The following is a 12,240-nucleotide window of genomic DNA, read 5'->3' on the forward strand; positions in this document are numbered from 1 at the left end:
GGTATTGAGGTACATTGTCCCTGTCCAAATATACTGGTATTGTGGTCATTGTCCCAGTCCAAATAAACTGTTATTGTGTTACATTGTCCCAGTCCAAATACAATGGTATTGTGGTCATTGTCCCAGTCCAAATAAACTGGTATTGTGGTACATTGTCCCTGTCCAAATAAACTGGTATTGTGGTCATTGTCCCTGTCTAAATAAACTGGTATTGTGGTCATTGTCCCAGTCCAAATAAACTGGTATTGGGGTACATTGTCCCTTTCCAAATAAACTGGTATGGTGGTACACTGTCCCTGTCCAAATAAACTGGTATTGTGGTACATTGTCCCAGTCCAAATAAACTGGTATTGTGGTACATTGTCCCTTTCCAAATAAAATGGTATTGTGGTACATTGTCCCTGTCCAAATAAACTGGTATTGTGGTAATAGACCCAGTCCAAATAAACTGGTATTGTGGTCACTGTCCCAGTCCAAATAAACTGGTATTGTGGTCATTGTCCCAGTCCAAATAAACTGGTATTGTGGTACATTGTCCCTTTCCAAATAAACTGGTATTGTTGTACATTGTCCCTTTCCAAATAAACTGGTATTGTGGTCATTGTCCCTGTCCAAATAAACTGGTATTGTGGTACATTGTCCCTGTCCAAATAAACAGGTATTGTGGTACATTGTCCCTGTCCAAATATACTGGTATTGTGGTCATTGTCCCAGTCCAAATAAACTGTTATTGTGTTACATTGTCCCAGTCCAAATAAACTGGTATTGAGGTACATTGTCCCTGTCCAAATATACTGGTATTGTGGTCATTGTCCCAGTCCAAATAAACTGTTATTGTGTTACATTGTCCCAGTCCAAATACACTGGTATTGTGGTCATTGTCCCAGTCCAAATAAACTGGTATTGTGGTACATTGTCCCTGTCCAAATAAACTGGTATTGTGGTCATTGTCCCTGTCTAAATAAACTGGTATTGTGGTCATTGTCCCAGTCCAAATAAACTGGTATTGGGGTACATTGTCCCTTTCCAAATAAACTGGTATGGTGGTACACTGTCCCTGTCCAAATAAACTGGTATTGTGGTACATTGTCCCAGTCCAAATAAACTGGTATTGTGGTCATTGTCCCTGTCCAAATAAACTGGTATTGTGGTCATTTTCCCAGTCCAAATAAACTGGTATTGTGGTACATTGTCCCTTTCCAAATAAACTGGTATTGTGGTACATTGTCCCAGTCCAAATAAACTGGTATTGTGGTCATTGTCCCAGTCCAAATAAACTGGTATTGTGGTACATTGTCCCTTTCCAAATAAACTGGTATTGTGGTCATTGTCCCTGTCCAAATAAACTGGTATTGTGGTACATTGTCCCTGTCCAAATAAACAGGTATTGTGGTACATTGTCCCTGTCCAAATATACTGGTATTGTGGTCATTGTCCCAGTCCAAATAAACTGTTATTGTGTTACATTGTCCCAGTCCAAATAAACTGGTATTGAGGTACATTGTCCCTGTCCAAATATATTGGTATTGTGGTCATTGTCCCAGTCCAAATAAACTGTTATTGTGTTACATTGTCCCAGTCCAAATACACTGGTATTGTGGTCATTGTCCCAGTCCAAATAAACTGGTATTGTGGTACATTGTCCCTGTCCAAATAAACTGGTATTGTGGTCATTGTCCCTGTCTAAATAAACTGGTATTGTGGTCATTGTCCCAGTCCAAATAAACTGGTATTGGGGTACATTGTCCCTTTCCAAATAAACTGGTATGGTGGTACACTGTCCCTGTCCAAATAAACTGGTATTGTGGTACATTGTCCCAGTCCAAATAAACTGGTATTGTGGTACATTGTCCCTTTCCAAATAAAATGGTATTGTGGTACATTGTCCCTGTCCAAATAAACTGGTATTGTGGTCATAGACCCAGTCCAAATAAACTGGTATTGTGGTCACTGTCCCAGTCCAAATAAACTGGTATTGTGGTCATTGTCCCAGTCCAAATAAACTGGTATTGTGGTACATTGTCCCTTTCCAAATAAACTGGTATTGTTGTACATTGTCCCTTTCCAAATAAACTGGTATTGTGGTCATTGTCCCTGTCCAAATAAACTGGTATTGTGGTACATTGTCCCTGTCCAAATAAACAGGTATTGTGGTACATTGTCCCTGTCCAAATATACTGGTATTGTGGTCATTGTCCCAGTCCAAATAAACTGTTATTGTGTTACATTGTCCCAGTCCAAATAAACTGGTATTGAGGTACATTGTCCCTGTCCAAATATACTGGTATTGTGGTCATTGTCCCAGTCCAAATAAACTGTTATTGTGTTACATTGTCCCAGTCCAAATACACTGGTATTGTGGTCATTGTCCCAGTCCAAATAAACTGGTATTGTGGTACATTGTCCCTATACAAATAAACTGGTATTGTGGTCATTGTCCCTGTCTAAATAAACTGGTATTGTGGTCATTGTCCCAGTCCAAATAAACTGGTATTGGGGTACATTGTCCCTTTCCAAATAAACTGGTATGGTGGAACACTGTCCCTGTCCAAATAAACTGGTATTGTGGTACATTGTCCCAGTCCAAATAAACTGGTATTGTGGTACATTGTCCCTGTCCAAATAAACTGGTATTGTGGTACATTGTCCCAGTCCAAATAAACTGGTATTGTGGTCATAGACCCAGTCCAAATAAACTGGTATTGTGGTCACTGTCCCAGTCCAAATAAACTGGTATTGTGGTCATTGTCCCTATTGTGGTCATAGACCCAGTCCAAATAAACTGGTATTGTGGTCACTGTCCCAGTCCAAATAAACTGGTATTGTGGTCATTGTCCCAGTCCAAATAAACTGGTATTGTGGTACATTGTCCCTGTCCAAATAAACTGGTATTGTGGTCATTGTCCCAGTCCAAATAAACTGGTATTGTGGTACATTGTCCCTGTCCAAATAAACTGGTATTGTGGTCATTGTCCCTGTCCAAATAAACTGGTATTGTGGTCATTGTCCCAGTCCAAATAAACTGGTATTGTGGTACATTGTCCCTGTCCAAATAAACTGGTATTGTGGTCATTGTCCCTGTCCAAATAAACTGGTATTGTGGTACATCGCCCCTTCATTGTCCCAGTCCAAATAAAGTGGTATTGTGGTCATTGTCCCAGTCCAAATAAACTGGTATTGTGGTATATTGTCCCTGACCAAATATACTGGTATTGTGGTCATTGTCCCAGTCCAAATAAACTGTTATTGTGTTACATTGTCCCTGTCCAAATAAACTGGTATTGTGGTCATTGTCCCAGTCCAAATAAACTGGTATTGTGGTACATTGTCCCTGTCCAAATAAACTGGTATTGTGGTACATTGTCCCAGTCCAAATAAACTGGTATTGTGGTCATTGTCCCAGTCCAAATAAACTGGTATTGTGGTACATTGTCCCTTTCCAAATAAACTGGTATTGTGGTCATTGTCCCTGTCCAAATAAACTGGTATTGTGGTACATTGTCCCTGTCCAAATAAACAGGTATTGTGGTACATTGTCCCTGTCCAAATATACTGGTATTGTGGTCATTGTCCCAGTCCAAATAAACTGTTATTGTGTTACATTGTCCCAGTCCAAATAAACTGGTATTGAGGTACATTGTCCCTGTCCAAATATACTGGTATTGTGGTCATTGTCCCAGTCCAAATAAACTGTTATTGTGTTACATTGTCCCAGTCCAAATACAATGGTATTGTGGTCATTGTCCCAGTCCAAATAAACTGGTATTGTGGTACATTGTCCCTGTCCAAATAAACTGGTATTGTGGTCATTGTCCCTGTCTAAATAAACTGGTATTGTGGTCATTGTCCCAGTCCAAATAAACTGGTATTGGGGTACATTGTCCCTTTCCAAATAAACTGGTATGGTGGTACACTGTCCCTGTCCAAATAAACTGGTATTGTGGTACATTGTCCCAGTCCAAATAAACTGGTATTGTGGTACATTGTCCCTTTCCAAATAAAATGGTATTGTGGTACATTGTCCCTGTCCAAATAAACTGGTATTGTGGTAATAGACCCAGTCCAAATAAACTGGTATTGTGGTCACTGTCCCAGTCCAAATAAACTGGTATTGTGGTCATTGTCCCAGTCCAAATAAACTGGTATTGTGGTACATTGTCCCTTTCCAAATAAACTGGTATTGTTGTACATTGTCCCTTTCCAAATAAACTGGTATTGTGGTCATTGTCCCTGTCCAAATAAACTGGTATTGTGGTACATTGTCCCTGTCCAAATAAACAGGTATTGTGGTACATTGTCCCTGTCCAAATATACTGGTATTGTGGTCATTGTCCCAGTCCAAATAAACTGTTATTGTGTTACATTGTCCCAGTCCAAATAAACTGGTATTGAGGTACATTGTCCCTGTCCAAATATACTGGTATTGTGGTCATTGTCCCAGTCCAAATAAACTGTTATTGTGTTACATTGTCCCAGTCCAAATACACTGGTATTGTGGTCATTGTCCCAGTCCAAATAAACTGGTATTGTGGTACATTGTCCCTGTCCAAATAAACTGGTATTGTGGTCATTGTCCCTGTCTAAATAAACTGGTATTGTGGTCATTGTCCCAGTCCAAATAAACTGGTATTGGGGTACATTGTCCCTTTCCAAATAAACTGGTATGGTGGTACACTGTCCCTGTCCAAATAAACTGGTATTGTGGTACATTGTCCCAGTCCAAATAAACTGGTATTGTGGTCATTGTCCCTGTCCAAATAAACTGGTATTGTGGTCATTTTCCCAGTCCAAATAAACTGGTATTGTGGTACATTGTCCCTTTCCAAATAAACTGGTATTGTGGTACATTGTCCCAGTCCAAATAAACTGGTATTGTGGTCATTGTCCCAGTCCAAATAAACTGGTATTGTGGTACATTGTCCCTTTCCAAATAAACTGGTATTGTGGTCATTGTCCCTGTCCAAATAAACTGGTATTGTGGTACATTGTCCCTGTCCAAATAAACAGGTATTGTGGTACATTGTCCCTGTCCAAATATACTGGTATTGTGGTCATTGTCCCAGTCCAAATAAACTGTTATTGTGTTACATTGTCCCAGTCCAAATAAACTGGTATTGAGGTACATTGTCCCTGTCCAAATATATTGGTATTGTGGTCATTGTCCCAGTCCAAATAAACTGTTATTGTGTTACATTGTCCCAGTCCAAATACACTGGTATTGTGGTCATTGTCCCAGTCCAAATAAACTGGTATTGTGGTACATTGTCCCTGTCCAAATAAACTGGTATTGTGGTCATTGTCCCTGTCTAAATAAACTGGTATTGTGGTCATTGTCCCAGTCCAAATAAACTGGTATTGGGGTACATTGTCCCTTTCCAAATAAACTGGTATGGTGGTACACTGTCCCTGTCCAAATAAACTGGTATTGTGGTACATTGTCCCAGTCCAAATAAACTGGTATTGTGGTACATTGTCCCTTTCCAAATAAAATGGTATTGTGGTACATTGTCCCTGTCCAAATAAACTGGTATTGTGGTCATAGACCCAGTCCAAATAAACTGGTATTGTGGTCACTGTCCCAGTCCAAATAAACTGGTATTGTGGTCATTGTCCCAGTCCAAATAAACTGGTATTGTGGTACATTGTCCCTTTCCAAATAAACTGGTATTGTTGTACATTGTCCCTTTCCAAATAAACTGGTATTGTGGTCATTGTCCCTGTCCAAATAAACTGGTATTGTGGTACATTGTCCCTGTCCAAATAAACAGGTATTGTGGTACATTGTCCCTGTCCAAATATACTGGTATTGTGGTCATTGTCCCAGTCCAAATAAACTGTTATTGTGTTACATTGTCCCAGTCCAAATAAACTGGTATTGAGGTACATTGTCCCTGTCCAAATATACTGGTATTGTGGTCATTGTCCCAGTCCAAATAAACTGTTATTGTGTTACATTGTCCCAGTCCAAATACACTGGTATTGTGGTCATTGTCCCAGTCCAAATAAACTGGTATTGTGGTACATTGTCCCTATACAAATAAACTGGTATTGTGGTCATTGTCCCTGTCTAAATAAACTGGTATTGTGGTCATTGTCCCAGTCCAAATAAACTGGTATTGGGGTACATTGTCCCTTTCCAAATAAACTGGTATGGTGGTACACTGTCCCTGTCCAAATAAACTGGTATTGTGGTACATTGTCCCAGTCCAAATAAACTGGTATTGTGGTACATTGTCCCTTTCCAAATAAAATGGTATTGTGGTACAGTCCCTGTCCCGGGGGCTGCCCGTCCAAATAAACTGGTATTGTGGTCACTGTCCCAGTCCAAATAAACTGGTATTGTGGTCATTGTCCCAGTCCAAATAAACTGGTATTGTGTTACATTGTCCCTTTCCAAATAAACTGGTATTGTTGTGCATTGTCCCTGTCCAAATAAAAAGGTATTGTGGTCATAGACCCAGTCCAAATAAACTGGTATTGTGGTCACTGTCCCAGTCTAAATAAACTGGTATTGTGGTCATTGTCCCAGTCCAAATAAACTGGTATTGTGGTACATTGTCCCTTTCCAAATAAACTGGTATTGTGGTACATTGTCCCAGTCCAAATAAACTGGTATTGTGGTACATTGTCCCTGTCCAAATATACTAGTATTGTGGTCATTGTCCCTGTCCAAATAAACTGGTATTGTGGTCATTGTCCCAGTCCAAATAAACTGGTATTGTGGTCATTGTCCCTTTCCAAATAAACTGGTATTGTGGTCATTGTCCCTGTCCAAATAAACTGGTATTGTGGTACATCGTCCCTGTCCAAATAAAATGGTATTGTTGTACATTGTCCCTGTCGAAATAAACTGGTATTGTGGTCATAGACCCAGTCCAAATAAACTGGTATTGTGGTCACTGTCCCAGTCTAAATAAACTGGTATTGTGGTCATTGTCCCAGTCCAAATAAACTGGTATTGTGGTACATTGTCCCTGACCAAATATACTGGTATTGTGGTCATTGTCCCAGTCCAAATAAACTGTTATTGTGTTACATTGTCCCTGTCCAAATAAACTGGTATTGTGGTCATTGTCCCAGTCCAAATAAACTGGTATTGTGGTACATTGTCCCTGTCCAAATAAAATGGTATTGTGGTACATTGTCCCTGTCCAAATAAACTGGTATTGTGGTCATTGTCTCAGTCCAAATAAACTGGTATTGTGGTACATTGTCCCTGTCCAAATAAACTGGTATTGTGGTCATTGTCTTAGTCCAAATAAACTGGTATTGTGGTCATTGTCCCTGTCCAAATAAACTGGTATTGTGGTACATTGTCCCTGTCCAAATAAACAGGTATTGTGGTACATTGTCCCTGTCCAAATATACTGGTATTGTGGTCATTGTCCCAGTCCAAATAAACTGTTATTGTGTTACATTGTCCCAGTCCAAATAAACTGGTATTGAGGTACATTGCCCCTGTCCAAATATACTGGTATTGTGGTCATTGTCCCAGTCCAAATAAACTGTTATTGTGTTACATTGTCCCAGTCCAAATACACTGGTATTGTGGTCATTGTCCCAGTCCAAATAAACTGCTATTGTGGTACATTGTCCCTGTCCAAATAAACTGGTATTGTGGTCATTGTCCCTGTCTAAATAAACTGGTATTGTGGTCATTGTCCCAGTCCAAATAAACTGGTATTGGGGTACATTGTCCCTTTCCAAATAAACTGGTATGGTGGTACACTGTCCCTGTCCAAATAAACTGGTATTGTGGTACATTGTCCCAGTCCAAATAAACTGGTATTGTGGTACATTGTCCCTTTCCAAATAAAATGGTATTGTGGTACATTGTCCCTGTCCAAATAAACTGGTATTGTGGTCATAGACCCAGTCCAAATAAACTGGTATTGTGGTCACTGTCCCAGTCCAAATAAACTGGTATTGTGGTCATTGTCCCAGTCCAAATAAACTGGTATTGTGGTCATTGTCCCAGTCCAAATAAACTGTTATTGTGTTACATTGTCCCTGTCCAAATAAACTGGTATTGTGGTCATTGTCCCAGTCCAAATAAACTGGTATTGTGGTACATTGTCCCTGTCCAAATAAACTGGTATTGTGGTACATTGTCCCTGTCCAAATAAACTGGTATTGTGGTCATTGTCTCAGTCCAAATAAACTGGTATTGTGGTACATTGTCCCTGTCCAAATAAACTGGTATTGTGGTCATTGTCTCAGTCCAAATAAACTGGTATTGTGGTTCATTGTCCCAGTCCAAATAAAGTGGTATTGTGGTCATTGTCCCAGTCCAAATAAACTGGTATTGTGGTATATTGTCCCTGACCAAATATACTGGTATTGTGGTCATTGTCCCAGTCCAAATAAACTGTTATTGTGTTACATTGTCCCTGTCCAAATAAACTGGTATTGTGGTCATTGTCCCAGTCCAAATAAACTGGTATTGTGGTACATTGTCCCAGTCCAAATAAACTGGTATTGTGGTCATTGTCCCAGTCCAAATAAACTGGTATTGTGGTACATTGTCCCTGTCCAAATAAACTGGTATTGTGGTCATTGTCCCTGCCTAAATAAACTGGTATTGTGGTCATTGTCCCAGTCCAAATAAACTGGTATTGGGGTACATTGTCCCTGTCCAAATAAACTGGTATTGTGGTCATTGTCCCAGTCCAAATAAACTAGTATTGTGGTCACTGTCCCAGTCCAAATAAACTGGTATTGTGGTACATTGTCCCAGTCCAAATAAACTGGTATTGTGGTCATTGTCCCAGTCCAAATAAACTGGTATTGTGGTACATTTCCCCTGTCCAAATAAACTGGTATTGTGGTACATTGTCCCTGTCCAAATAAACTGGTATTGTGGTCATTGTACCTGTCCAAATAAACTGGTATTGTGGTACATTGTCCCTGTCCAAATAAACTGGTATTGTGGTCATTGTCTCAGTCCAAATAAACTGGTATTGTGGTTCATTGTCCCAGTCCAAATAAAGTGGTATTGTGGTCATTGTCCCAGTCCAAATAAACTGGTATTGTGGTATATTGTCCCTGACCAAATATACTGGTATTGTGGTCATTGTCCCAGTCCAAATAAACTGTTATTGTGTTACATTGTCCCTGTCCAAATAAACTGGTATTGTGGTCATTGTCCCAGTCCAAATAAACTGGTATTGTGGTACATTGTCCCAGTCCAAATAAACTGGTATTGTGGTCATTGTCCCAGTCCAAATAAACTGGTATTGTGGTACATTGTCCCTGTCCAAATAAACTGGTATTGTGGTCATTGTCCCTGCCTAAATAAACTGGTATTGTGGTCATTGTCCCAGTCCAAATAAACTGGTATTGGGGTACATTGTCCCTGTCCAAATAAACTGGTATTGTGGTCATTGTCCCAGTCCAAATAAACTAGTATTGTGGTCACTGTCCCAGTCCAAATAAACTGGTATTGTGGTACATTGTCCCAGTCCAAATAAACTGGTATTGTGGTCATTGTCCCAGTCCAAATAAACTGGTATTGTGGTACATTTCCCCTGTCCAAATAAACTGGTATTGTGGTACATTGTCCCTGTCCAAATAAACTGGTATTGTGGTCATTGTACCTGTCCAAATAAACTGGTATTGTGGTACATTGTCCCTGTCAAAATAAACTGGTATTGTGGTACATTGGCCCTGTCCAAATAAACTGGTATTGTGGTACATTGTCCCTGTCCAAATAAACTGGTATTGTTGTACAGTGTCCCAGTCCAAATAAACTGGTATTGTGGAACATTGTCCCTTTCCAAATAAACTGGTATTGTGGTACATTGTCCCTTTCCAAATAAACTGGTATTGGGGTACATTGTCCTCATCCAAATAAACTGGTATTGTGGTACATTGTCCCAGTCCAAATAAACTGGTATTGTGGTCATTGTCCCTGTCCAAATAAACTGGTATTGTGGTCATTGTCCCAGTCCAAATAAACTGGTATTGGGGTACATTGTTCCTTTCCAAATAAACTGGTATTGTGGTACATTGTCCCTGTCCAAATAAACTGGTATTGTGGTCATTGTCCCAGTCCAAATAAACTGGTATTGTGGTACATTGTCCCTTTCCAAATAAACTGGTATGGTGATACATTGTCCCTGTCCAAATAAACTGGTATTGTGGTACATTGTCCCTGTCCAAATAAACTGGTATTGTGGTCATTGTCCCAGTCCAAATAAACTGGTATTGTGGTCACAGTCCCAGTCCAAATAAACTGCTATTGTGGTACATTGTCCCAGTCCAAATAAACTGGTATTGTGGTCATTGTCCCAGTCCAAATAAACTGGTATTGTGGTCATTGTCCCTGCCTAAATAAACTGGTATTGTGGTCATTGTCCCAGTCCAAATAAACTGGTATTAGGGTACATTGTCCCTGTCCAAATAAACTGGTATTGTGGTCATTGTCCCAGTCCAAATAAACTAGTATTGTGGTCACTGTCCCAGTCCAAATAAACTGGTATTGTGGTACATTGTCCCAGTCCAAATAAACTGGTATTGTGGTCATTGTCCCTGTCCAAATAAACTGGTATTGTGGTACATTGCCCCTATCCAAATAAACTGGTATTGTGGTCATTGTCCCTGTCCAAATAAACTGGTATTGTGGTCATTTTCCCAGTCCAAATAAACTGGTATTGTGGTACATTGCCCCTATCCAAATAAACTGGTATTGTGGTCATTGTCCCTGTCCAAATAAACTGGTATTGTGGTCATTTTCCCAGTCCAAATAAACTGGTATTGTGGTACATTGTCCCTGTCCAAATAAACTGGTATTGTGGTCATTGTCCCTGTCTAAATAAACTGGTATTGTGGTCATTGTCCCAGTCCAAATAAACTGGTATCGGGGTACATTGTCCCTTTCCAAATAAACTGGTATGGTGGTACACTGTCCCTGTCCAAATAAACTGGTATTGTGGTACATTGTCCCAGTCCAAATAAACTGGTATTGTGGTACATTGTCCCTTTCCAAATAAAATGGTATTGTGGTACATTGTCCCTGTCCAAATAAACTGGTATTGTGGTCATAGACCCAGTCCAAATAAACTGGTATTGTGGTCACTGTCCCATTCCAAATAAACTGGTATTGTGGTCATTGTCCCAGTCCAAATAAACTGGTATTGTGGTACATTGTCCCTTTCCAAATAAACTGGTATTGTTGTACATTGTCCCTGTCCAAATAAACTGGTATTGTGGTCATAGACCCAGTCCAAATAAACTGGTATTGTGGTCACTGTCCCAGTCTAAATAAACTGGTATTGTGGTCATTGTCCCAGTCCAAATAAACTGGTATTGTGGTACATTGTCCCTGACCAAATATACTGGTATTGTGGTCATTGTCCCAGTCCAAATAAACTGTTATTGTGTTACATTGTCCCTGTCCAAATAAACTGGTATTGTGGTCATTGTCCCTGTCCAAATAAACTGGTATTGTGGTACATTGTCCCTGTCCAAATAAACTGGTATTGTGGTACATTGTCCCTGTCCAAATAAACTGGTATTGTGGTCATTGTCTCAGTCCAAATAAACTGGTATTGTGGTACATTGTCCCTGTCCAAATAAACTGGTATTGTGGTCATTGTCCCTGTCCAAATAAACTGGTATTGTGGTCATTGTCTCAGTCCAAATAAACTGGTATTGTGGTCATTGTCCCAGTCCAAATAAACTGGTATTGTGGTACATTGTCCCTGTCCAAATAAACTGGTATTGTGGTCATTGTCTCAGTCCAAATAAACTGGTATTGTGGTACATTGTCCGTGTCCAAATAAACTGGTATTGTGGTCATTGTCCCTGTCCAAATAAACTGGTATTGTGGTCATTGTCTCAGTCCAAATAAAGTGGTATTGTGGTACATTGTCCCAGTCCAAATAAAGTGGATACATCACATGAATAAATAAATATACATAGGGCCTCCATAGAGTTGAAGAGGACTTCAGACATATAGTTTACATTATACACACAGATTCTCTCACTCTCCATTTCTCTCTCTTTCTGTTTCTCTCTTTCTCTCTCTGTTTCTCTCTGTTTCTCTTTCTCTCCCAATGTCTCTCTCTGTTTCTCTCTCTCTCCCAATGTCTTTCTCTCTGTGTCTCTCTCTCTGTTTCTTTCTCTCCCTCTCTCAATCTCTCTCTCTCTCAATCTCTCTAAATGCCTCTCTCAATCTCTCTAAATGTCTTTCTCAATCTCTCTAAATGTCTCTATCTCATACATGTACTAGACACACAC

General features: G+C 39.9%; 1 protein-coding gene across 3 annotated transcripts in view; it reads right to left on the reverse strand.

Annotated features, from left to right (window-relative positions):
* Positions 1–12,240, reverse strand: part of LOC106593267 (adhesion G protein-coupled receptor L1) — a 66,270-nt gene that overhangs the window by 23,324 nt on the left and 30,706 nt on the right. The gene's annotated exons all lie outside the window — the stretch shown is intronic.

Source organism: Salmo salar, chromosome 02, assembly GCF_965601325.2.
Source record: "Salmo salar chromosome 02, fSalSal1, whole genome shotgun sequence".
Classification (NCBI taxonomy): domain Eukaryota; kingdom Metazoa; phylum Chordata; class Actinopteri; order Salmoniformes; family Salmonidae; genus Salmo; species Salmo salar.